The sequence below is a fragment of the Chanos chanos genome, chromosome 2 (assembly GCF_902362185.1).
Source record: "Chanos chanos chromosome 2, fChaCha1.1, whole genome shotgun sequence".
NCBI lineage: Eukaryota > Metazoa > Chordata > Actinopteri > Gonorynchiformes > Chanidae > Chanos > Chanos chanos.
The window spans coordinates 29662390-29687581 of record NC_044496.1 but is presented as its reverse complement, the minus strand read 5'-3'; positions in this window follow the sequence as shown (position 1 = coordinate 29687581).

Genomic DNA, 25192 nt, shown 5'->3' with positions numbered 1-25192 from the left:
GCCTGCGTGCAAGCATGTGCGTGTGCGTGTGTGTGTGTGTGTGTCTGTGCATCTATGTGTGTGTGTTTGAGTATATAAGTGGGAGATTGGTATTTAACAGATTTGTTTCCTTTTTGTTTATTACAAGTTCATTTTTCCAAACACCGAGATGTTTTCTGAGTGTAAAATTTGATGAAAAGACCAGGTTTCATGCTTCTTAATTAGAGTTTCGAAGTTTTTTTGTGTTTGTTCTCAATTTTATGTGAAGCACTGCCTGTATGTTCTCTCCACTGGCATCTTTAGAAACATTTCTTATATTCTTGAAACTACATTAGAATATAAATGTGATATTGATTTGTTGTGCCGTTTAATATCTTCATGTTCTAAGTCAGGCCCCACCAAAACGGAATGAAATGAGTAATTGTTATAGATGAACATTATAAATGAATGTTATGAATGTATATTATACATGAATGATATAATTGAGTGCTATGAGTGAATGTTATAAGTGAATGTTATAACTTTACTCATAACTGAATGTTATGAGTGAACATAAGTGAATGTTATCAGTGAATGTAATGTGCCAGCACTATAAGTGAATATCATAATGAATGTTATCAAGTGATAAGTGATTATTATGGGTGAATGTTTTGAGTGACTGTTATAGGTGACAGTTATGGAGAAATGTTGTTTGTCTTTAGCCCTAGCTTGCCCATACATTTTACAACAGTGAATTGGTCACAAGGTGGAGGCATCCTGAAAATCAGAAACCTACAGATCAGGTGTTATTGGTTTTCCAGTGATAATAAGAAACAACAAGATTTTCAAGGCATCAGGTACAACTAAAATTAATTTAATTATTTTTAATGAGTATTTAAATTAATGTTGAGTGTGATATATTGAGTGATATATGTTGTGAGTGTGATGTTGGGAGTGATATTGTAACAAGATCACCAGGAAGCTGGAAGCTGAATTTTTAATGAAAAACAAGCGAGTGCACAAACTCCAAAACAGGACGGAAAACAAACTGGAAGCAACACAGAATAATACAGGAGGTATCCAAAAACAGATTCGAGACACTCAGATTACACATAGGGTACGTGTAGACTTCGCAACCAAGGGGAGAAACAGAGGCGTTAATAAAGAGGGGAAAATCAGGGAAAACAAAAGTGAACACAGGTGTGGATGATGAAGGGACGGGCCAATGATTAGTAAACCGGCGACGCCGATCACTGAATGGCTGGAGTTGGTGCGGGAGGAGACAAGGTCGTTACAGCACCCCCCCCTTGAGGCATGGCTCCAGCCGTGTGACGTCGCCGGACAGGGGGATGTCCCCGAGGGTGAGGAGCTGGGCGATTAGGGTCATTTCAATGAAATTCAGTGATGACATTGGGATCCAGGATATCAGAAACGGGGACCCAGCATCGCTCCTCGGGACATTACCCCTCCCAGTCCACTAAATACTGCATGCGGCCCTGACGATGTCTGGAGTCCAGGAGAGCGCGCACCGAGTAAGCTGGTGTGCGGTCTATCTCCAATGTGGGAGGTGGAGCGTCCCGCGGGTCCGCATCAGCTAGTGGACCGGGAATCATCGGCCTGAGGAGAGAGACATGGAAGGTGTGTGAGATTTTATAATTTGATGGTAATTGTAATGTATAGCTAACCGGGTTGACCCTCCGGAGGACTTTAAACGGCCCCACAAGCCGCGGGCTGAATTTACGGCAAGGCAGGCGGAGCTTGATGTCTCGGGTAGAGAGCAAGAAAACTGGGGGGTCCCTGCGGTGGCGATCTGCTTGCAACTTTTGTCGGCGGACGGCTCTCTGGAGATGTGCACGGGCCATTTGCCAAACTCTTTCCGCCCGCCGAAACCAGTCATCCACCACAGGAGCCTCTGTCTGGCTCGGATTCCAGGGACACAAGGGAGGTTAGTATCCTAGCACGCACTGAAAGGGAGTTAGACCAGTAGAAGAATGACAGAGAATTCTGAGCGTATTCCGCCCAGGGCAGAAACTGAGACCAGTCGTGCTGACAGCTGTAGCAGTAGCTACGGAGGAACCTCCCCAGGTCCTGGATGGTCCGCTCTGCCTGGCCATTAGATTCCGGATGGTAGCCCGATGTGAGGTTAACTGTGACTCCCAGTCTCTCCATGAAAGCCTTCCACACCCGAGAGGTAAACTGGGGGCCACGGTCGGAGAGAATTTCCTCCGGAAGGCCAAAACAATGGAAGATATGGTGGAACATGGCATCCGCAACCTGGAGAGCAGAGGGGAGAGAAGCAAAGGGATTTAGGCGGCAAGCTTTGGAAAATCGATCTACCACTACCAAGACCATGGTGTTTCCGTTGGATTGAGGTAGATCTGTGATGAAATCTATTGCAATGTGAGACCACGGTCTCTGTGGAATAGGCAATGGGAGGAGTTTTCCGGCTGGGACTTCTTGTGGGGTCTTGGTAATGGCGCAAACAGAACATGATCTTACATACCGCATCACGTCAGAGGCCAAGGGGGGCCACCAATACTTGTCAGAAATGAGCTGGGTGGTTCGGGTTATTCCATGATGACCGGAGGACAGAGAGGTGTGAGCCCAGATGATGATCCTCTCGCGGAGCGTCGTGGGGACAAAGGTTTTATCCACGGGTTGGTTTGGAGGCGCGGGTTCTCTCTCAAGACCCCTTCGGATGTTTTCTTCTATATTCCACTGAATGGGTGCGACGGTCAGCGAGGGGGCCAGGATGGTCTTGTCCTCTGAGGAGACTGCGTTCGACCCGTGGATACGCGAGAGGGCATCTGCCTTGCCATTCTTTGTCCCTGGGCGAAAGGTAATAGTAAAATTGAACCGAGAGAAAAAGAGGGCCCACCTGGCTTGACGTGGATTGAGCCGCTTTGCTCCTCTAATGTACTCCAGGTTGCGGTGATCGGTTAGCACGAGGAATGGTTCCTGAGACCCCTCTAGCCAATGTCTCCACTCCTCTAGTGCCAACTTCACCGCCAACAGCTCACGGTTGCCCACGTCATAGTTCCTCTCGGCTGGGGATAATTTCCTGGAAAAGAAAGCGTACGGAAACAGTTTAGCTGGCTCACCATGGCGTTGCGAGAGCACCGCCCCCACACCGGTGTCAAACACATCCACTTCCACGACGAACTGCCTCTGGGGGTCAGGCATTTTCAGGATGAGTGCTGTAGTGAATCGTTTCTTTAACTGACTGAAAGCCGATCTGGCAGAATCCGTCCAACGGAGACGATTTGGATGTCCCTTCAGAAGAGCCGAGAGGGGGGCAGCCACTGAGCTGAAGTTTCGAATGAAGCGGCGGTAGAAGTTGGCAAAGCCCAGAAAACACTGGAGCTCCTTCACCGTAGTGGGTTCTGGCCAGGATGTCACCGCGCTGATCTTATCCTTCTCCATTCTCACCCCCTCTGGACTGATCACGTATCTCAAGAAGGAGATGGTGGTTTGGTGGAACCTGCACTTCTCTGCCTTTACATAGAGGTGACGTTGGAGGAGGCGGGACAGCACTCGACGGACGTGTGAAACGTGTTCGGAGAGTGTGGCAGAATGGATCAGAATGTCGATGTAAGCTACGACGAATCTCCCCAGCATGTCCCGCAGCACGTCGTTGATCATGGCCTGAAAGACAGATGGTGCATTAACCAAACCAAAAGGCATCACCATATATTCATAATGGCCAGAGGTTGTGCTGAAAGCGGTTTTCCACTCATCTCCTTCTCGGATACGGATGAGGTTGTAAGCGCTTCGGAGGTCCAATTTAGTGAAAAACCGGGACCCCCGAAGCTGTTCGATGGCTGACGGCACCAGAGGGAGCGGCTACCGGTACTTCACCGTGACGGAATTTAGACTCTTGTAATCGATGCAGGGACGGAGACCTCCATCCTTCTTTTCAACAAAGAAACCTGCAGAGGCTGGAGAGGTTGAAGGACGGATAAATCCCTGCTGCAAGGCTTCCTCGATGAACTCCTCCATTGCTTGGGTTTCTTTCACGGAGAGAGGATACACACAACCACGGGGCGGTGAAGTACCGGCTAGGAGGTCGATGGCACAATCCCATGAGCGATGAGGAGGGAGACAGGTGGCTTTGGTTTTACTGAATACTTCCCTCAGGTCTTGGTATTGGTGAGGGATCTCAGGAGGCGTGGTCACTGGGGGACTCTCCACTGAGGTGGCAGCACAGATGAGCGGAAGAGACCGATGTCGGCACACGGGAGACCAGGCGATGATTTCTTTCTCCAACCAGGAAATGTGGGGGTTGTGCTTTTGTAGCCAGGGGAGTCTGAGGATGAGTGGATGGGTTGATGACTGGAGCACCAAAAGAGCGATGTCCTCCTGGTGGAGAGCCCCAACGGTGAGGGTGATCAGGTCGGTGGCGTGGGTAACCATCCCGCTGCCCAGAGGACGGCCATCCAAGGAATGCACAGGGATCGGGTCAGGAAGAAGACAGAGGGGAAGATGAAGAGCCTGGGCCATGGAGTGACTGATGAAATTCCCCGCCGCCCCGGAGTCTAGCAGGGCTGTAAGTGGAGAGGCCAAGGAATCACCACAGTGCACTGTCACAGGAATTAAGAAGGGTCTGGCAGATAAAGTGAAACAGGAGGCGCTTACCTTGTGTTGGGGGGTCATTTCCCGAGTGAGCGCCTCTCTACTAGCTCCTCGAGAGCGAGCAGGGCGGACAGGACAACTCAACAACAGGTGACCCCCCCTCTCCACAGTACAGACACAACCCCTGCTCGATTCGGCGACGGCGTTCACAGGCGGTCAGACGCGCGGCTCCGATCTCCATGGGCTCGGGCTCGGGGTCTGGACCAGGTGGGATGGGCAACCTGGTGACTCGGGACAGACGACGACGTTCCTGCAGCTGACGATCGAGGTGAATGGAGAGGGCGATGAGAGCATCCAGACTAAGACTTTCCCCCCGACAGGTCAGTTCCATCTGGAGATCGTCTCTCAGTCCCCGCCGGTAAATGGAACAGAGAGCTGGTTCATTCCAGCCACTGGCTGCCGCAGCGATGCGAAAAGACAGCGAGTAATCAGCAGCAGAACTAGTGCCCTGGGTGAGCCGGAGCAGGCGTTCACCAACCTCTCTCCCTTCCTCAGGATGATCAAAAACAGCTCGGAAGTGTTCAACGAAGTGGGCATAGGAGGAAACTTCTGCTCCTCTTTGGTCATAAACAGCTGTCGCCCACTGCCGAGCTCTTCCCGTGAGGAGATTAATTAGGGTGGCAATCTTTGTGGAATCTGTGAAGGAAGGATGTTGGTCAAAAAACAGCTGGCACTGGGTAAGGAAACCATGGCATTTGGAGGGTGAACCATCGTATTGTTGGGGGAGTTTAACCGGGGAATCTTGGTAGCGATGAGGCTCGGCTGGCGGCGCAGGAGGAGGATTAGGAGCTGGGGGAGGTTGAGGCAGCGATACGGTAAGGCGTTCCACATGACGGGCTAGATCACCCAGGGCTCTGCGAAGGTGGAACAACTCACGCTGCTGATCTGCCACCAACTGGGCCAGGGCTGGATCCGGCGGGGACGCGCCGGGGGGGCTGGATCATCGTCCATGGGAAGTGGGATTTCTGCTGCGTCCATGTGGCGGCGAAGTCTTCTGTAACGAGATCACCAGGAAGCTGGACGCAAGTGCAGAGTTGGTTGAATTTTTAATGAAAAACAAGCGAGTGCACAAACTCCAAAACAGGACGGAAAATAAACTGGAAGCAACACAGAATAATACAGGAGGTATCCAAAAACAGATTCGAGACGCTCAGATTACACATAGGGTACATGTAGACTTCGCAACCAAGGGGAGAAACAGAGGCGTTAATGAAGAGGGGAAAATCAGGGAAAACAAAAGTGAACACAGGTGTGGATGATGAAGGGATTGGCCGATGATTAGTAAACCGGCGACGCCGATCGCTGAATGGCTGGAGTCGGTGCGGGAGGAGACGAGGTCGTTACAGATATCTTGTGAGTGTGATGTGTGTGATGTCGGGAATAGATGTGCACAGAGATGTCATTATCTGTATCTGTATCTGTTCACCCAACAAAATTATCTGTGTCTGTATCTGTATTCGGATAGTAGGCAGGAAGTGGGCATGGTTTAAACCAGAAATCGCATTAAATCAGGCAAGTGTTGTATTTTCTAACCTAGTATTCATTGGCAACACAATTTTTGTCAAATTAATTTTATATTGGCATATAATTAATTATGAAATATATTCCCACATCCTCATATTGTACTTTTCATCTCCCTCTCTTTTATTTTTATTTTAATTAAACTAAGTTTTATGAACTGTCTGAAACTCCAACACAGCAGCGCGTAGTCAGGGGCTAACAAGTAACCCCACACCTGCCCATCGGCTCTCACCCTGGGTTAACTCTGGAGAAGGGTAGAGTCCAGCCCCCATCCAGGGGTTTGGTTCCAGAGCCAGGGCTGTGTGTAGAAGTGAGCCCAACTATATCTAGTTGGTATCACTCCACCTCCCGCACAAGTTCCAGCTCCTTCCCCCCAAAGCGGTGACATTCCACGTACCAAAAGCCAGTTTCTGTACCACAAGTCCAGACCGCCAGGGCCTTCGCCCCAACCTGCCACCCGTGTGGCATCACACCCAGCCCCTATTTCTCTCCTCGCAGGTGGTGGGCTCACAAGAGGGTGGCACCACGTGACTCATTCGGGTTGAGCCCAGCCAGACCCCAAGGCAGGTCCCACCACCAGGCACTCGCCTACGAGCTCCTCTCCCAGGCCTGGCTCCAGGTGGGGGCCCCGGTCTCCCTATTCCAGGCGAGTTGCCTGTTTCTCTGTGGGTGCTATTCATAAGGGCTTTAAGAGTCACTTTTTGTCTGGCCCCTTACCTGGGACCTCTCTGCCTTGGGTGACCCTACCAGGAGCTACATGCTCCAGGCAGCGCAGCTCCCAGGATCACAGGGGCTCACAAACTCCTCCACCATGATAAGGTTGCGATTCCAGGAGGGGATGTATATTGTTGATATGGGAAATCGGAATGACCACCAGAGATTACTCGATTATGAAGCACAATTTCTTTGTCATTCCATCTAAAGTAGGCTACCCTACGCTGAAAATACGTTCCTGTCCCGCTGAAATTAGAAGTTGTGAAGTTGCAAGGTAGCATACGCTATGACATCGTGGTAGCGCTGACTGTTGTGTATTAAATGAAACCGCCACTGATGTGTTGTAAATGAAACGACTAGTTAGTGTAGCTGCAAACAGAGTGGGCATTTTTATCTTGGTCATCTACAATGATATGAATCGATTTGAAGAAACATAATGGCCGACGCGCAAGCATGTCAGTCATGCCCCCCCCCCCCCCCCCCCCCAAATAATAAGGAGTGACTTTTGGTATGAGAAATCTCTGTTTCCATCACAATATTTGTACTTTCCCAAATAACATTTTTGGATTCGGGTACATCCCTATGTTGTGAGTGATGTGTTGTGAGTGATATGTTGTGTGTGTGTGATGTTGTGAGTGATATGTTGGGAGTGATGTATTGTTTGTGATATGTTGTGTGTGTGATGTTGTGAGTGATATGTTGGGAATAATGTATTGTGAGTGTGATGTTGGTAATGATATGTTGCGAGCGTGATGTTGGGTGTGACACATTGTGAGTGATACGTTGTCAGTGTGATGTTGTGCGTGATACATTGTGAGTGTGATGTTGTGTGTGTGATGTTGGGAGTGATATATGGTGAGTGATATGTTGTATGCGTGATGTTGTAAGTGATATGTTGTATGTGTGATACTGTGAGTGATATGTTGTGTGTGTGATGTTGGGAGTGATATGTTGTGAGTGTGAAATTGGGAGTGATATGTTGTGTGTGTGATGTTGTGAGTGATATATTGGGAGTGATGTGAGATATGTTCTTAATGAGAATTATGCGCTGTGTCGTATAAGTGAGTATTGAAAATGATGAGTAAGTGTTACCCTCTGATATTTTCAGGACAGCCCAAACATCTTGTGTCAACATGAGGCACTGTGAAGCGCTTGAAATGCTTGATCCACAAAAAGATAAGGCTTTTATCTTCAGCTTATTATAAAACATGTGAAGTAGGTGAGTCATGCCCAGAATGAGCAACCATGTGCGCTGATTTAAAGCCATATTTACAAGTCTTATCCACTTTTCCTTCTCACATGTCTTGTCAGACATCACAGATTGGTTTTGATTTGTTTAGTACATTTGTAATGGTTAGGAGCAGCCATCAGTCCTTCCAGATGTCATCTTTGTTTTTTTAGTGTTATCTTTGCTTCTCTTAAAGGAAATGCATGTTAACATCATGGCGACAATAAAGTTCTTCCACTGTCCCCGGAGACCTCATTAAGGCAGGCTGCAGTGAAAACATAATCTAATGAAGCAGAAAAGAGGACAGATTCATCACACCTAAACTGATCTTGCACTTTATTAAACATTCTTTGGCCCTTGAATGGAGTACAAAAATCATAAAAGTCCATTAACTTAGGTAGCCTTGGAAACTCTGTGCCACTGTGGGTCTGTTATGGTTTGTAATAATGTGAACAGCCTTTATTTTTTACAGTAAACAGAAGTTGAAAAGGGTGGAATGTTCTCCACAGGACATTGTAAGTAAAGTTGGGAGACTCTGAGGAAGCTGTATAAATGGATTGTGTTTTAGATTAGAATATCAGATACTTCCCTTTCTGTTACACAACAGAAATCACCCTGAGGATGCTGTCAGACTAAGGTAGCTTCAGACATCTGTTTGAAGAAGCGTTGACTGGTAGAGCCTTGGAGGGAGATGAGGTCGAAACAAGTGAGATGGGATTGGATGCCAGTGGACCAGGGGAGAAGGGAAGTCAGAAGCAAGGCTCTATATATGTGTATGCTTTGACCTATATAGAGCGAGAGAGAGAGAGAGAGTGAGTGAGAGGTCGAAACATATACATATGTATATACATATACATATACATATGTGTGTGTGTAGAATGTTTAAGTAGAAAGATGAAAATAGGATAAAAAACCCAAGAGGGTTTCGTGAGATTTATTGGTTATGTCTGTCATCAGAGCTGATCAATGAACTGTGTGTATGCGGTGCCAGTTTGTATTTTATGAAGGCAAGGAAAGGTGTAATGTTCATAAATTGCCTTTTATTCCTGCAGTAAAAGTCAGTGACTGGGAGATCCTCATGAAATCAATAAAAATCAGCTGAAGTGTTCATGGTCAGCTGGTTTGTGTAGCGTGGAAAACAGAGTGTCTTCACACTGTTACACAGATCCCTACCCACGGAGAGTGTCCACCTCAGCACTTCTGTCCTCTTGACACATCTCAGAGAAAGAGAGATATGAGTGTGGTTTAAAAAAACAAAGGCCAATACTGTGAAGCCTTTTGAGAGAGAGAGAGAGAGAGAGAGAGAGAGAGAGAGAGAGAAGAAAGTCAGAGACGTGTCTGTGTGCTTTATGCGTCTGCGTGTTTTATGCGTGTGTGTGTATATCTTTAGTGATGTAGTGGTAAGATCTCAGACAGCTGTAAATTTCATACTAATTCTTGGTTGATGCAGAGCTAAATGTGACCCTCACATTTCTGCATATTAAATGGCATGTGAGCTTTGGGACAAATGATCCTCTTAGCTAAAGTGATGTAAAAGTCTTAATGTAACCTGCTTAAGAGAACAGGGCAGAGTTGATGTGTCGTGTTTAATAAGCAATTCTAGAGATCATTTGATCTGACACACTTACAGCAGCGTTTGTCAGCAGCTCTGTAGAGCAGCATCATGCATGAATGGCCTGAGGAAGTCATCCAGGCTCTATGATGAAGGCCTTTCTCTGCTGTTGCCTGTGTTTGAAGGAGTGAAAATGTAATTGACATATGTGGAGCACACACACACACACACACACACACACACACACACAAACTCACACACGCTCTTAGAGAAGATTAGAGAGGAGCTGAGATAGAACAGGGAACAACGGCAGACAGAATAGTTGATGAATTCTTTGGAATCACAGCTTCTGATGATCAGGAAGAAAGGGACAGATTTATGAATATGATCACTCTCTTCACCCTCTAATTACATTAAAATTAAATTACGTCTTTTACATCAAGGGTCAAATTGACTCCAGCAGGTGAAATGAACACTGAATTATTCTCAGAATGAGAACATTATGTCTTTTCATGTCTCACTCACCTACCTCTACATATAAAAGATAAACAGTCTTTTATATTAGCCCACTGTATAGATGATGTTCACATTAAATGTACACCACATTCACATTAGTTATGTAGTAACATTAGTTACAACATAGTTACGTGACATATGCAGTATATGTACAGATACATTTGTGCATTTGGGGGTGATGAAGACACTGGTTTGGGAAGGATGGACTGGATTCAGTGACTGTCCATAGAGGAAGAGGAGGTGGAGAATTTCTGTCAAGCTGAACCCAACCTGCTCACTAAGATTTAGCTGACTACAAACACGTTGGCCTTTGACATGCGCATCAGGACGAGTTGGGTGCATACTAGTCATGAGGATTATATCATGAAGTTGGACTGAGCATTATCTTCTCGTAGATTGCCATGCTCAAAACTATGGCCGAGGATCTCTGTAGGAGCCAAATTTGAGTTCAAATTTATTTTCCTTGAGATTTTTATTTTTTTTATTTAGATTCACTGGCCTTTGGTTTGAAACTTTTATTTTGACATTTACCACATAGCTCAGCAGTTGAGATGGCGTCCTCCATGTACCCAGGTAGAGCCTCACAGTTTAGACACTGGAAGATGCTGGTGAACAAACAGTTTTTTACGCTTCTCCACATCTCCGCTTGACACTTCTACGCTTGATGCTTAATGCTTGATGCTTAATGCTTACCGCTTACCGTCTCTTCGCTTATACGCTCTTCACCATTTCTACAGACTCAGTCCAATTTGCCATTTTGAAAACTCCATAATTTTGGAAACTTTAGAAACCCCTTTTTTGGTTACTTTGAACATTCAACCCTTCAAGCAAATTTGATTTAACCACTGTATATCTCCTGGCTGCATACCTGCCTCCCTACTTGTCTCCCTGCCTGCCTGCCTGCCTGCCTGCTCATCTCTCTCCGACCATCACTGAACACAGGTATGACTCACAGCCGAATACAGTGTCAGAAAGTGCGTAACAACAGAAACAACATCTAATACTGGATTTGATTTTTGGTCATTACAATCTCCGTAGGTTCCTCCTCATATGTGTCAATATCCACAGAGATCCTGACAGACCAGGGCTCACCTTCCCCCTCACAGGTAATAAGTGACATGTATTGGCTCCTGTGAATCCAACAGTGCCTACCCAGAACCAGCCTCCTCCTTACTGTACACATGCAGGATCAATAGTTTATGTGTTTATGTGACCCTGTGATGTGTGAGTACTCCAGCCTTAGGATTTTCAGTTTTATTTCACCCCCTGGTGAGCTGAGTTATGAAGCCTAACAACATCCTCCAACACTACAAAGACCTCTGGGGCCAGAGCAAGGTCTCAGCATTCTCAACATTCTCAGAATCCTCAACACTCTCAGCATTCTCAACATTCTCATCATTCTCAGCATTTGAAAATAATATCTGTTCTATGGCTCAGTTTAGGATGCCTCACATGGATATTGTAGTTCCGTACCACTTTGGACGTGACCAGCAGCCAGGGAGAAGGAGACCTACTTCCTGGTGTTCTTTTCAACTTATATGAGGAGTCTTGTCTCCTTCCACTGGTTGCTGGACACTAACCTGGGCCCCCATTGATTATCTGGATGATGTGGTCACCCACTCTGAATACTGGGCAAAACATCTGGATTAGGCACTGAGAGTGCTGGAATACCTTTGTTGGGCAGAACAGACAGCTTTGGCTTGTCAGAGGCACAGAACCTAGAGCTTAAAATTTGACATGGCCTCTTGGAACCTCAAGAGAAAAAGGAAGAGGCCATCTTAAACATTCCATGACTGAATAAAATCAAGGACTGTGCATTCCTGGGTATGGTGCACTAGTATGGGAGTTTCCATCCCTTGTGTCTCTTCTATAGCCTTCCCTCTTTCAGATCTGACTAGCCAAAGCAAGAGAACAGACTCAGACTGCCAAAGAGTCAAGATTGTGCTAATGACTGAGTTAGTTCACAGAACAACAGAAAGACTTTGATCAGTCTTTCATGGTGTAGACACATACACCCAGACCAGACTGACAAACAGATCTCAAGATGTTTCCAATCATCCTGATACACCTGTCTTCCCTTTAGACTTGGTCATCACAAACATAATCACCTCTATTGACTGTTGTTTGAAAAATTCAAATACAGCTGCTACATCTGAGGCATGGATGACAGCATGTCCTTTAGCAACACTGACTTGATTCTGACTTTCATTGAAGGAATATCTTTTCTCTGTGATGGAGCAGTACATGGGGTTTATGTATCATCATCACAGTTTTTCTCAATATTGTCATCAGATTCTGACGCCTCCTCTTCTCTATCACTTTCTTGGTTGAAGAGCTGTGATAGAACCTCACGTCCTTTTGTCGAGTGCTCATTTTGCATGCACACAGCAGAGTCGCGACACTGTAAAGAAACGGACGTAGGAGAGCTGTACACACGCCCCTGTCAATCTCACCTTCTCCACTTTATGCAAATGATCACAATGCTCTTGAAAACTATTTAAATTCTTGCCAAATGAAGTTACTAGCAGTGAAATTTGCAGGTTCACGGAAGCTGAGCAGGAAAGCTAATATTTCACTGAAATCTTTTTTTCTCCTGTGGCTCCATCCAAATGACCTCAGAAAACACATTTGTATACAAATCATGAACAAGATTCAGAAAGCAGGACATGGTGTTTACTGTGTCTTATTTACTAAATTCATCTTACTAAATTGAGAAAAGTACTAAATATTAAACTAAAAAAGGGTTATGCTGTTATAAAGAAGGAATGGTAATGAGTAGATCTGAAGCATAACGGAATGGACAGAATCTCACAAATGATCTGTTCTGTTAGCTCTGTCTGTTCAGCCAGTCTAAGTCCAAATATAGTGATATGAAAAAACTAATGTTATGTTAAAGTGAAAATTGTCACAAAAACTGAAAATTTGAAATTAACTCAAAAACTGAAATTAAAAAGAACTTATAGCAGGGAGAGGTGTTTAATAAAGTGGTGGACTTTAAAAACTGTAGAGAGAGAGTCGTGTTTGTCGGCTCCTTACTGGTGTAGCCTTGTTGGAGAAATGGAAGAAGGCCTCTGAATGTTGAAGCCAACGGAAGAGGGCCTTGGTAAACCAAAAAAGGGAAAATGCAAGATCAGCGAAACTGAAGGCAACATGAACAGGGTAAAATCTAGGTTATAGTGACAGGGAAGCATAAGTAATGGCCAGGATGTCATTGCTTCAGTGTCCGCCTTGCATGGACTGGCCCATCGCTTGATAGCTAACACCTGCATTAAGGGTAAAGTATCTGAGGTGAGATTGGGGACATGGTTGAGCATCCGGGGTAAGATGAGGACATGGTTGAATATTATTTTTATATTTATATTTAACCTAAAAAGGAAACTTTGGAAATAGTGGTGTATGGAATAATCAATTCTGGGAAAATCTGGGGAAAATTCTGGAAGCGAGTGGGTTGGACCATGCAAAAATGGATGATGTAAAGGGTGTTACCATACAACCGTGTTATGCGTTTATTGGATACATAGGTTTAGCATATTGATAAAATTTTAGATATAAGTAAATGATTTTATGTATTAGATGTATGTCACTCCCTGGGACCTGACTCAGTTTGATGCATTTTGCTCACTACTGAATGCAATAAACTTACACTGCACAGGACTCCTGAAGACCTTGACTGCTTTTTGAAACTTAGAATTCATTTTAAACTCAGCATAAGAACTACGGCATTTAGTGTGGAGAAGGGACTCGGTTGTATCTGGCCCTGACCTGGGAGTCTCTCCCACAACCTGCTGGGTGTTATTTGCAATATTTAGTGCAAAATTATAGAAGGGGTGTCTCAGGAATGTATCTGAGATTTTTTTTTTTCTTTTGGCTAACCGTTCTTAATACTGAATCACTTACCCTGAATGCTCTCTGTGCTTACATCCATTTCCCTCTGCACTCTTCCCATGCAGCTAGACTGTTCTGCTCTCATTCACTGGTTCTCATTTCCACATCATAAGAGCAAATTCTAGAGAATCACAAAAAAAAAAAAAAAGGCAGTCATCTTCTCTCAAAAATCACTCCTGCTATTTCTGTGACAGCCCCCACTCCTCTCTCTTTCTCTTTCTCTCTCTCTTTCTGTCTCTATCTTTATGGACATGAATGCTAAAGTGGCTGCGAGTGATTGGAGAGAGAGCAAGAGGACAAGTGCAGAGAAAAACAGATAAGGCAGAAAGCCGGGCTAGGGGATGGGGGTTGAGATTTGCAAACAAATTTGATAAAACAGCTTAGAGAGAGAGAGAGAGAGAGAGAGAGAGAATAAAATAGACACTATATATTAAAGTACTGTGAAAAAGGAATTATGTCAGGTAAGTGTATACCTGGACAGCTAGCTGTCACTGTAGAGAGATGGACACAATATCATGCACAGATTACAGTAACAGAGATAGCAGGCAGACAGACTGACTGTAGTGAGTGCTTTTGGTAAGAGAGACAGCAGGCAGACAGACTGACTGTAGTGAGTGCTGTTGGTAAGAGAGACAGCAGGCAGACAGACTGACTGTAGTGAGTGCTGCTGGTAAGAGAGATAGCAGGCAGACTGACTGTAGTGAGTGCTGCTGGTAAGAGAGACAGTAGGCAGACAGACTGACTGTAGTGAGTGATGTTGAACTGGAGAAAAGTATTGTGATTCTGGAATAAAGTTCTGTTGAAATGAAGAGCACTTCATATACATTCTGGCTTTTTTCAATCTAGTTTAGAGTACATATCTTATTTCTTTGGTTTAAAGTAAATTATGTTTATATCTGATTGACTAATCAAAAATAATGTATTTTTCTGTGCTCTTACAGACAACATATAATATGTAGGGATATTTTGTAAATCTGTTTGAAGCTTTCTCTTTTAGGTGCTAGTTGAAACTCCAAAAGCACAGTGCAGACTCCAATCACATCTCAAAAGTCAATTCTAATTTAATTAACTCTTGACAGGTAATGAAGGCTTAAGGTAAAATTATGGTGTGGCATGGCTGTGGTTGCCATACACAGAGACTTTACATATCAGTATACTTGTAGCTGTGCCCAGGGGCATTGTTATATCTAACACATAAATCCAATTCAATATGAGTGACGTGTGAAGATGAGCCGGAGCAATCGGTGAAAAAGCCAAAGTGCATATTAAAAAGAGATTTTAGTCCAGTTTAGCTGTGCTATGTAAATTCAGTGCTTGATGAGTCATGACATTGGCAAAACAAACATCACAGGAGAAGACAAATGATTCAGCACAGGCTGTTGGCTTGTCAACACTTCAAAAGTCTGTGTATCATTGAAGGGAGCTCCAGATTCTTCTTTTAATTCCTGTAAGCAGTTGACAAGTTCAGGAACTCTCAAAGAAACTTCTGGTTTGTTGTGGGTTGAATAGCCATGAAACGTCTGTTGGCTGAGGTATTTCTTTGGTCACATGTTGCCAGGACACTGCCCTACACCAGTGTCATGACTGAAATATAAACAGGAACTTTCGTCTCTATTCCCAGTCTAAATTGAGAACCATTGGAAGTCCTGAGTTAACAGTATTAACTGGCCAACACAAATCAGTGAGCGTTCAGTCTGGGGACAAGATTGTCCTTCATAAGGACTTGTCCAATAGGGCAAACTTACACAACATGTGAACTCATATTTGTGTGAATATTAAGAAACACTAGTCTGTGTTATCATTTATGTATTTTCTGCTTTTATTTCAAAGATGACATGGAAACATTTCATTCAGAGTGTGAAGATGCATAACTGACCACACACTATTTCATAACAAGCTAACAGTATATAGACCACACACTGTTTCATAATGAACTAACAGTATATAGACCACACACTGTTTCATTATAAGTAACGGTATATAGACCACACACTGTTTCATAATGAACTAACAGTATATAGACCACACACTGTTTCACAATGAACTAACAGTATATAGACAAACACACTGTTTCATAATGATCTAACAGTATATAGACAAACACACTGTTTCATAATGATCTAACAGTATATACACCACACACTGTTTCATAATAAACTAACAGTATATAGACCACACACTGTTTCATAATGAACTAACAGTATATAGACAAACACACTGTTTCATAATGAACTAACAGTATATAGACCACACACTGTTTCATAATGAACTAACAGTGTATAGACCACACACTGTTTCATAATGAACTAACAGTGTATAGACCACACACTGTTTCATAATGAACTAACAGTATACAGACCACACACTGTTTCATAATGAACTAACAGTATATAGACCACACACTGTTTCATAATGAACTAACAGTATATAGACCACACACTGCTTCATAATAAATGAACAGTATATAGACCACACACTGTTTCATAATGAGCTAATGTACAGGCCACCTTAGTCCGCACAAAATTTCAACCAACCTTTTAAAATATTTTGTTGAACAATTTTTCCAAACTCACATTGGTAAAATATCGGTTTAACCCATGTGTTTTATGAATGCCACAGCACAGTTTAATTGAGCACAAGTCTAAATCAACCAGCGATGGCTGCAGAGTTCTCCACTGCCCCACCCTCCACTGTAGAACTCTCCACTGCCCCACCCTCCACTGTAGAACTCTCCACTGGCCAGACAGTCTCTTGAAGCCCTCCACTGTTAGACTACCAGCCCAGGCCCAGGACCCTCAACCAGGTTAAATGTTTGTTCAGTTTAAGCTCTCACCTCACTAGTCAGCCCTTCATCAGCACCTTGAATGGCTCACTCAGATGTGCTGGATATCTACTGAATATGTGCTGAATGTGTGGGTCAGACTGGGAATACTAAATCCAGTGGAACAGGCTATTATTGCTGAAATGCCAAACTGCTCCTCACAGATTCCTTTTCTTTTTTTCTGCAGCCAGTTTATCTGTGTCAAACAAGCAACTGACCATCAGTTTAAAAAGGTGGTCTAAAAGCCACCTGTTCAACCATTCTGTTTACATGGCTCAAACCAATTCATGTCTTTTATGGAAGTCAGTGGAAATTCACCATTACCTCAGGACCCTAGTTCACTCTAAATGTAGATCCAAGGAGATCGGTAGTGTTGGAGTGAGGACATCTTGTCTTACCTGTAAAGCTTGAGAAGAAGTTTACAGAACTGATGTGGTTCCTCACTGTTCCATGTGATGGACATCTCTATCAAGATGCACTTGAGCAGAGCTCTATTCAATAGGGCTCTCATTCAAAACCTACATCAGGAATATTAGAATGTAGAGCTTTTGAATAAAATAATTTCCCTCCTCATTCACAGAGAGAGAGAGAGAGAGAGAGAGAGAGAGAGAGAGAGAGAGAGAGAAATACAAACTTGAGGGTGATCAGAGGAGATGAGACAAGGTTGTGAGTGTTTCACCGCACACGCTCTCTCTCTCTCTCTCTCTCTCTCTCTCTCTGTTTAAGGGTTTCATAGATGTAAGCTAAATGGATTTGGTGCTCAGTCATTTCTCTCAGGTGTTTGACAAGGGTGAGCATTCCTCTAGTACCTTATGTTTTAATGGGGGGGAAATCTGTTGCTGTAAATGTTTAATGGAATCCGCTCACAAATCACAGACTAATGACAGCAAATGGGCTTTTAATTTTTTTGTCCCTAAAAAACCTGTTCAAGAAGATGTCATTACTCTTACTTTACTCCCCATCCACAGTGATGTGTGTGTGTGTGTGTGTGTGTACGTGCGTGTGTGTGTCTGTATGCACGGGTGTGCGTGTATGTGACTAGCATATTTGTCTAATATTGTGGATCATATCTGTCATCATAGCGTGATTGTGAGAACGCTGTGTGATTTAAGAAGCAGGCTATGGATTATTTGTCTCTTTCTCCTTGAGTGAACACATTAAGTTTCTACTTTAATACAGCAGTCAGTGATACAAGGCTACAAAATCCACTTACTTTATCCTACTGCTTCACCGGGCCTATTCACAGAGACATATTTCTAAAAATATGAAGTGGTCTTACACTTTCTACTTTTTTGCAACAAGTGAATTATATTTTGGGAGAATTATGCTGTTTAGTTATGCAGTATTTTTAAATGCCAATCACTCTGTTGACATTTTAGTGTGTATCATCATATGCAGACACATAGGTAGCATTATACTCTCTCTGTCTCTCTCTGTCTCTCTAACACACAGACGAACGCGCACACACACACAAGCACACACACACACACAGACACACACTCACACACACACACACACACACACACACACACACACACACACACACTAAAATGACCATGCCTCAGAGCATGGAGAAGAGAACCTCAGATCCAGACAGGACCGAATGGAGCAATCATTGTGAAATCTCTATAAAGGAAATGTTAGCATTTGTCCATGTCTAACGGAAGAACAGAAATTATAATTGCTGTAGAAGCTGTCACTAAATTATTTGACATGTGTATCATGTGTATTCATATGTATGGAGGCTGGTGAAATTGGAGGCTCTCTCCTGACTGGGGCAGAGTGTGTATTCATTTACTTGGTTAATTTGCTTGTCTGTTAGGCAGCCTGGTCCTCTGCGATTTCTTTACAACATTCACAACCCCCTCTCCCCCCTTCTTCCTCTGATTTTTTTTTCTGTAATGGAGTTTTCTGAGCCTCACTCTCTGTCTCTCTTAATCAGTTTGAGTGTTTCATGGTGAAAAGAGGGTTTGTGCTTTTCCTCTGTGGTAAATGCTTAGTGTAATTAGTGTGAATGATTAATGAGGAAAAAAGATGCTTTTTTGATCACTCATTTCTGGAAACAATTCTTTGGTTAAATGAGGGGTCATTGTCAGTGTGTGTGTGTGTGTGTACACTGAGGTTAGTTGTGCTGTGCTGTGTGTGTGTGTGTCTGTCTGTTTGTCAGTCTGTCTGTCTGTATGTGGGTGTGTATTGCGATAAGTTGTGCGGTGTGTGTGTCCTGTGTGTGTGTGTGTGTCCTGTGGATTTCGATGTCTGACAAAACACATAGCCAACAGCTCCATTTGTGGCAGTGACAGTGAATGAAGACTGTAAGGAGTGCCAGCAGGTCATGTGACCGTTTCAGACTCTGTCCAAACACTAAGGCTCACCAGCATTACTGTCAGTTTTACTGTAGGACTCAACTGTAATTCTTATTCAACTCACTAGCCTCTGACAGTACAACTCACAGTAACTGGGAGATGGTTCCCACATAGGGAACTGTCCTTGAGGTCTGGTGCTTAAAAGCTCTATGGATCGGGAGAGATGTCTTAGGCCAGTGTTTGTCAAACCAGTGCCTAAATTTACCTGACTCTGCACATTTCTGTATTAGATGTGCACCACACACGTCTGATGATTACTGGCCACATCACAGAGGGCAATGTTCCTGAGCACTGTCAGAGGGCTCACAAACTATTTATTGAAGTAAGTTGTGCTGTTGACTGAACGTGAAAGTTGGGTAAAGATTGTTGTTTTTCCTCTCTGTTTAGTGGTCTGACAGTGCCAGAGGTGTCAGACAGTGTCCCTCCTCCCTGCTCAGAAAAGTGCTCAGTTCCTTTAATACTACACACCATATTTAGAAAGATGACATTTTGGGGAAAATAAAAATTATGCCATTTACCCTGCCCAAAACTGGTGACAGGACGATACATACCACACACACAGACACACACACATAAACTTCCTTTCTCTCTCTCTTTCTTTTTGTGCACACTGTCTCTCTCTCTGTCTCTCCCCTTCTCTCTCTCCCCTTCTCTCTCTCTCTCTCTCTCTCTCTCTCTCTTTCTCTCTCTCTCTCTCTCTCTCTGTCATACACACATACATTCTCTGAGTTGTTTGCTGACAGCCTCAGCTTGTCTTTTGTGTAGAAACATGTGTCTGATGTTAGTCTAAGGCTGCCAGATAAAGTACTCTGTCTTCCTGAGATAGGTCTGAATACTCAGATGAGTGTGAAGATAAGCCACATTGCCGAGAACAAGTGCCTGAAATCAGACAGCAAAAAACAAGGGGCGGGGGGCGGGGCACTTCAGTGCCTATGTCATATGGATATGATTATGAAGATGATGATGTTGAATGGTGAAAGAGATTTTTGGGATGGGCCATATGGATTTAGTAGAGAGATTCTGGTCATGAATACCTTGATTGTTGAAAATGAGACTTGAGACATGGGACTTCTAACATGAGACTTCCTCTCTCTCTCTGTTTTCTAAAAAAAAACAAAAAAAAAACACTCCTGCCTCGCAGATCGTCCGTGTGTGTGTGTGTGTGTGTGCTGCATTGATCGGTCTAACTGACTGGGATATGTGTGTGTGTGTTCGTGTGTGTGTGTGTATGTGTCTGTTTGTGTGTGTGCTGCATTGATCTGTCTAACTGACTGGGATATATCACTGATAGTGCAAGAGTCTGTCAGGTGGAGGTATAAGCATAAATCAAGGCCTGTGAAGTCAGCTGGACGGGAATTATGCCAAGGCTCCAGAACGTGAATGGTGATTTCAGTTATTTCAGTTATATTTTAGTATTAATTGTGGTGAGGTATGACATATTATTAACTGTGGTGAGGTATTGTGATGTTATTTATTGTGGCGAGGTGTGGTGATATTAATCATTGTGGTGAGGTATGGTATGTTGTTAACTGTGGTGAGGTATGGTGATGTTATTAACTGTGGTGATGTATGGTATGTTATTAACTTTCAAAAGAACTCTTGTGAGCAACTTTTATTGTGGGTACTGCAGTGTCAGTAGAAGTGTGTAGAATGTCCAAATATTGTGTCATTCTAAGCAATGGTTAGAAACAGAAGGATCCATTTCACAAATCTCTCTCTCTCTTTCTCTCTCTCGCACAAACACACACACACACACACACACACACACACACACATCATACACAGACTCATCTTTTCATTTTCCTGTCTGCACGCTTAAATTGTCAACTTCAGCAAATGAAATTTAATCTGGGGGCAGTCAAGCCCTGATCTGATAGCCATCAATCAATCTCAGCTCGCCAAGGCATGCAGGCCAGAGTGAGTGATCTGCAAATCCATCTGTAAGCAATGTGAACAGTGAATAAGAATGAAGACCAGAGAATTACACACGCACACACACACACACACACACACACACACACACACACACACACACACACACACACACGCACACACATAGGAAGCTGTCTCAGCTTAAAAATCTTCCTTGCCATAGAGCAAAAAATAATTGCCTCCACACTGACACACAAATACTTGAACATACATGCAGTCTCACACACACACACACACACACATACGGAGAGAGAGAGAAAACAGTTGTTCATTAAAGATTCCTTTAGGTGAACAGTTCCTTTTGTATGATTTTATTATAAACCTGTCAACTAGTGTGTCATTCACTGTACCACATGCTGACATCATACTCAGTCGCTCTGACATCATCAGCACACACGGGAGTGTCGCCTGAATTTAGTAGCACTGGAGCTCTGCCTATCCCTGCCTCTCTTTCCCTCTCTGTGCTGATCAGACTCAGTCTGAATACAGGAAAACAGTGTGTCACAACTGAGACCTTCATCATTTTGACAATTCCGTCACCCACTTTCCCATCTCCCACTGGCATGTTATTGTTGCTGTTTATGCTGGCTACAGGCTTGTGGCATAAAAGACAGCATATCTGAATGAACCTTTTTTTTCTGTCTTACCGCTCTCTCAGACAGCTCTCTTAGACAGACAGTGATGTCACAGAACACTTGAGAGCAAATCAACACAACCAAATGAAGGGTAAGAGAGATAAATATGGCATGCCTCTGTTTTAGAGGAAGAGTACTATTAAGCACTATTAAGGGAAGAATGGCCAAAACACTAATTCAAACCCTTATTCATTGCTAAATCTGACAAAAATGTGAGGCAGGAACATTGAGAGAAAAAAATGCACGAGAGAGAGAGAGCAAGAGAGAGAGAGAGAGAGAGAGAGAGAGAGAGAGAGAGAGAGAGATTTGTGAAATGGATCCTTCTATTTCTAACCATTGCTTAGAATGACACAATATTTGGACATTCTACACACTTCTACTGAGAGCATGTGTGTGTTTATGGTGAAGATGTTTACATGAGTGTAAGAGAAATATATGTGTGTTCACATGTATGAAGGTGAAAGAGAGAGAGAATGAGAGTGAGAAAGAGAGAGAGAGAGAAAGAGTGAGAAACTGTTCATTGTATGTACATCTACAGTACCTAGGGAACAGGGAGACCAGTAAAGGTCTTTGAAGAGTGGCTGGTGAGTGAGGGAGAAGTAAGGACCTGTAACAGTGTGATTATGTGTTTGTGATGTGGTGGACACAGTCCAGGGCTTTAATTCATCAGTGCTACTGGGAGAGTGCGCTCTTCCCCTCAAAACTCCCCTTTCCTCAGGTCACACTGCTGCTCTCCACATTTGTGAAAAAGGGGAGAGTACAATGCTAAGGGCAAGGATTCCCTCTAAAAACTCCAATATAAAAAAAAAACAAAATCATAATATATTCATCTGTGTCTTCATCCGAATGAAACTGTCACTGAGTAACAAGACACAAGCTGAGTCCTAAGTCTTATATGCTTAAAAGAATGGACACAAGGGGGTGCTTCAAAGGTCATTTCATCAACTGCATGTTAACCTTTCCTCCCTGTTCAAGGTGAGATGAAACTGAAAAAGTCTCTCATAGCTCAGCAGACCTGCATTTACAATGTTTTATAAATGTGTATGTCATTTTGAACCCATACCATTAGCTGAACTGCTGAACAGATATATTTGGGGTGCAGGTAAGCAAGTAAATGGCAGACCGTATATTTAATAGTTTGTAAGTCAACCACAACATACATCTCATCCATGATGTTAAACAATATGGCACACAATGCAGACACTGTTGGTGGTTATCTGAGCGGCCGTCAGGTGACGGGTACAGGCACACTGTTGGTGGTTATCTGAGTGACAGTCAGGTTATGGGTACACTACACTGTTGGTGGTTATCTGAGTGACAGTCAGGTGACGGGTACAGGTATACTGTTAGTGATTATCTGAGCAGCAGTCAGGTGACAGGTACAGGCACACTGTTGGTGGTTATCTGAGCGGCCGTCAGGTGACGGGTACAGGCACACTGTTGGTGGTTATCTGAGTGACAGTCAGGTGACGGGTACAGGCACACTGTTGGTGGTTATCTGAAATACAGTCAGGTTATGGGTACAGGCACACTGTTGGTGGTTATCTGAGTGACAGTCAGGTTATGGGTACAGGTACACTGTTGGTGGTTATCTGAGTGACAGTCAGGCTATGGGTACGGGTACACTGTTGGTGGTTATCTGAGTGACAGTCAGGTGATAGGTACAGGTACACTGTCGTGGAGTGACATGATTCGTGGGTGATTAAAAAAAAAAAATGACTGGCTCCGCCGCAATAGCACTTCAGTGCAATGGTGTTTTATTTACAGTGTTTCCCAAACAGCCCAACAATGCAAAATTCTGTGACAAAAATCCAAAAAGTGCAAAATACGTATTTAACAAAACAAAAGCCAAAGCAAAACCAAAGAATTCAAATTTATATATGTAGCCGGGTGGACATGGGGAGAGATTGTTCTTGGGGTGGTTAGACGGTAGGGAGTGAGTACTGTCACTTTAAGAACAGCTCGGAGTAAAGCCCGCGAGAGTGCGGTCTTCCTGTGTTGCATCATACACAGCAGCGCGGAAAGAACTAGAGAGCTAGGTTGCTGAGGTCCGTTAGAGAGGTTGGCTGTGCGAGATCCCCACCACGCTGAAGGAAACCCTAAGCAGCGGGCGGCGTAAGTGGTGACCGAATGTACTAGTGAAAGAAAGCATCTAATGCTTATTGTATATATTGGCTTGTTCCGTTGGCTTTGTTCATTTTATGCGCTCCTGTTTAATGTAGAGGGGAGACAGAGTGCCGTGCTAATTCCCGAGTTGAGTGGCTAGCGAACAGGCTGCACACCAGGGCGAGAGTGAGTTTCCAATTCTTTTCTAATAAGTTGATACTGAGTCCACGGAGGAATGTTTAAAAAAAAAGTATATTTTGTTCATGGATGTATGTTCCCAGCAAACTTGTGTGCTTTATAGTAGAGTAAATGTACCAGTTAATTGATTTTGTTGTATTTCTGTTTTTTTTTCTGTATTTAGAAGTGTGCTGCTACTGTTGTCTGTACACCTCTGGAATTTACAAAATTAACACTGTACTCTGTTGGGTGCAGTCGGGGAATAAAGACCCACAACAAAAAAATATAAGAATTGCGTGTCCAGTCCCCTCATTCATGGCCAGGCCACACTAAATGGTGTCAGAAGTGGGATCCCCTGTTTAGTTTGGAGGTTGCAGTTTGGATAGGGACAGTGAGTACAGACAACAGTAGTGGCAAAGAAGGATCCAGCCCCGACACCAGCGGGTGTGACGACTGCCGTGCGGTGTTCCTGGAGTGGCTGCGTGTGGGCCGTGGCTGGTGTTGCGGAACGAGAGGGGTGTCTGCATCCTTGCCGTGGACTTCTGGAGAATGGGACCGCCTGACGTCGCTTTTTCAGAGACTCTTGGACAGAGAGGCATTGCAACTGTTGGTGACTGTGTTGTCTTGCTGACATAAGGACCTTGAAAGAGACATTTCAGAATGTCAGCAGAGGATGAGGGTGCGGCTGCTCCTAGGCCAGGAGTCAGCCAGGATGGAGATGACCCAGCTGCTCCCTTGTATGACGATGGAGGTAACTCCTTGGTGCAGCTGCAGTCACAGATTTCGGAACCGAGAAGAAAACATGATGCAGTAATGTCAAGTATTGCTAATTTGGGTAATGCCCAAACCAGGTCTATTGTTTACATTTCAAGAGAAAAACAAATTGTACCTTTTAGTGGTGAACCAGAGAGGGATGCTCATACTGTAGATGAGTTTATAGAAGAGGTAGAGCGAGTGATGAGGACAAGGGGTCTACGTGGGGAGGATCAAGTAGACTTTATTATCTCACTGCTAAAGGGTTCAGCCCTAGAGGAGGTTAAGCTACGTATGGGGGGACAGGCTAAGCAACCCAGTGACCTGTTTTTGTATTTGAGGGAAGCCTTTAGAGAGAGGCACACTACTCCACAACTGTTACATGCTTTCTATGCCCGC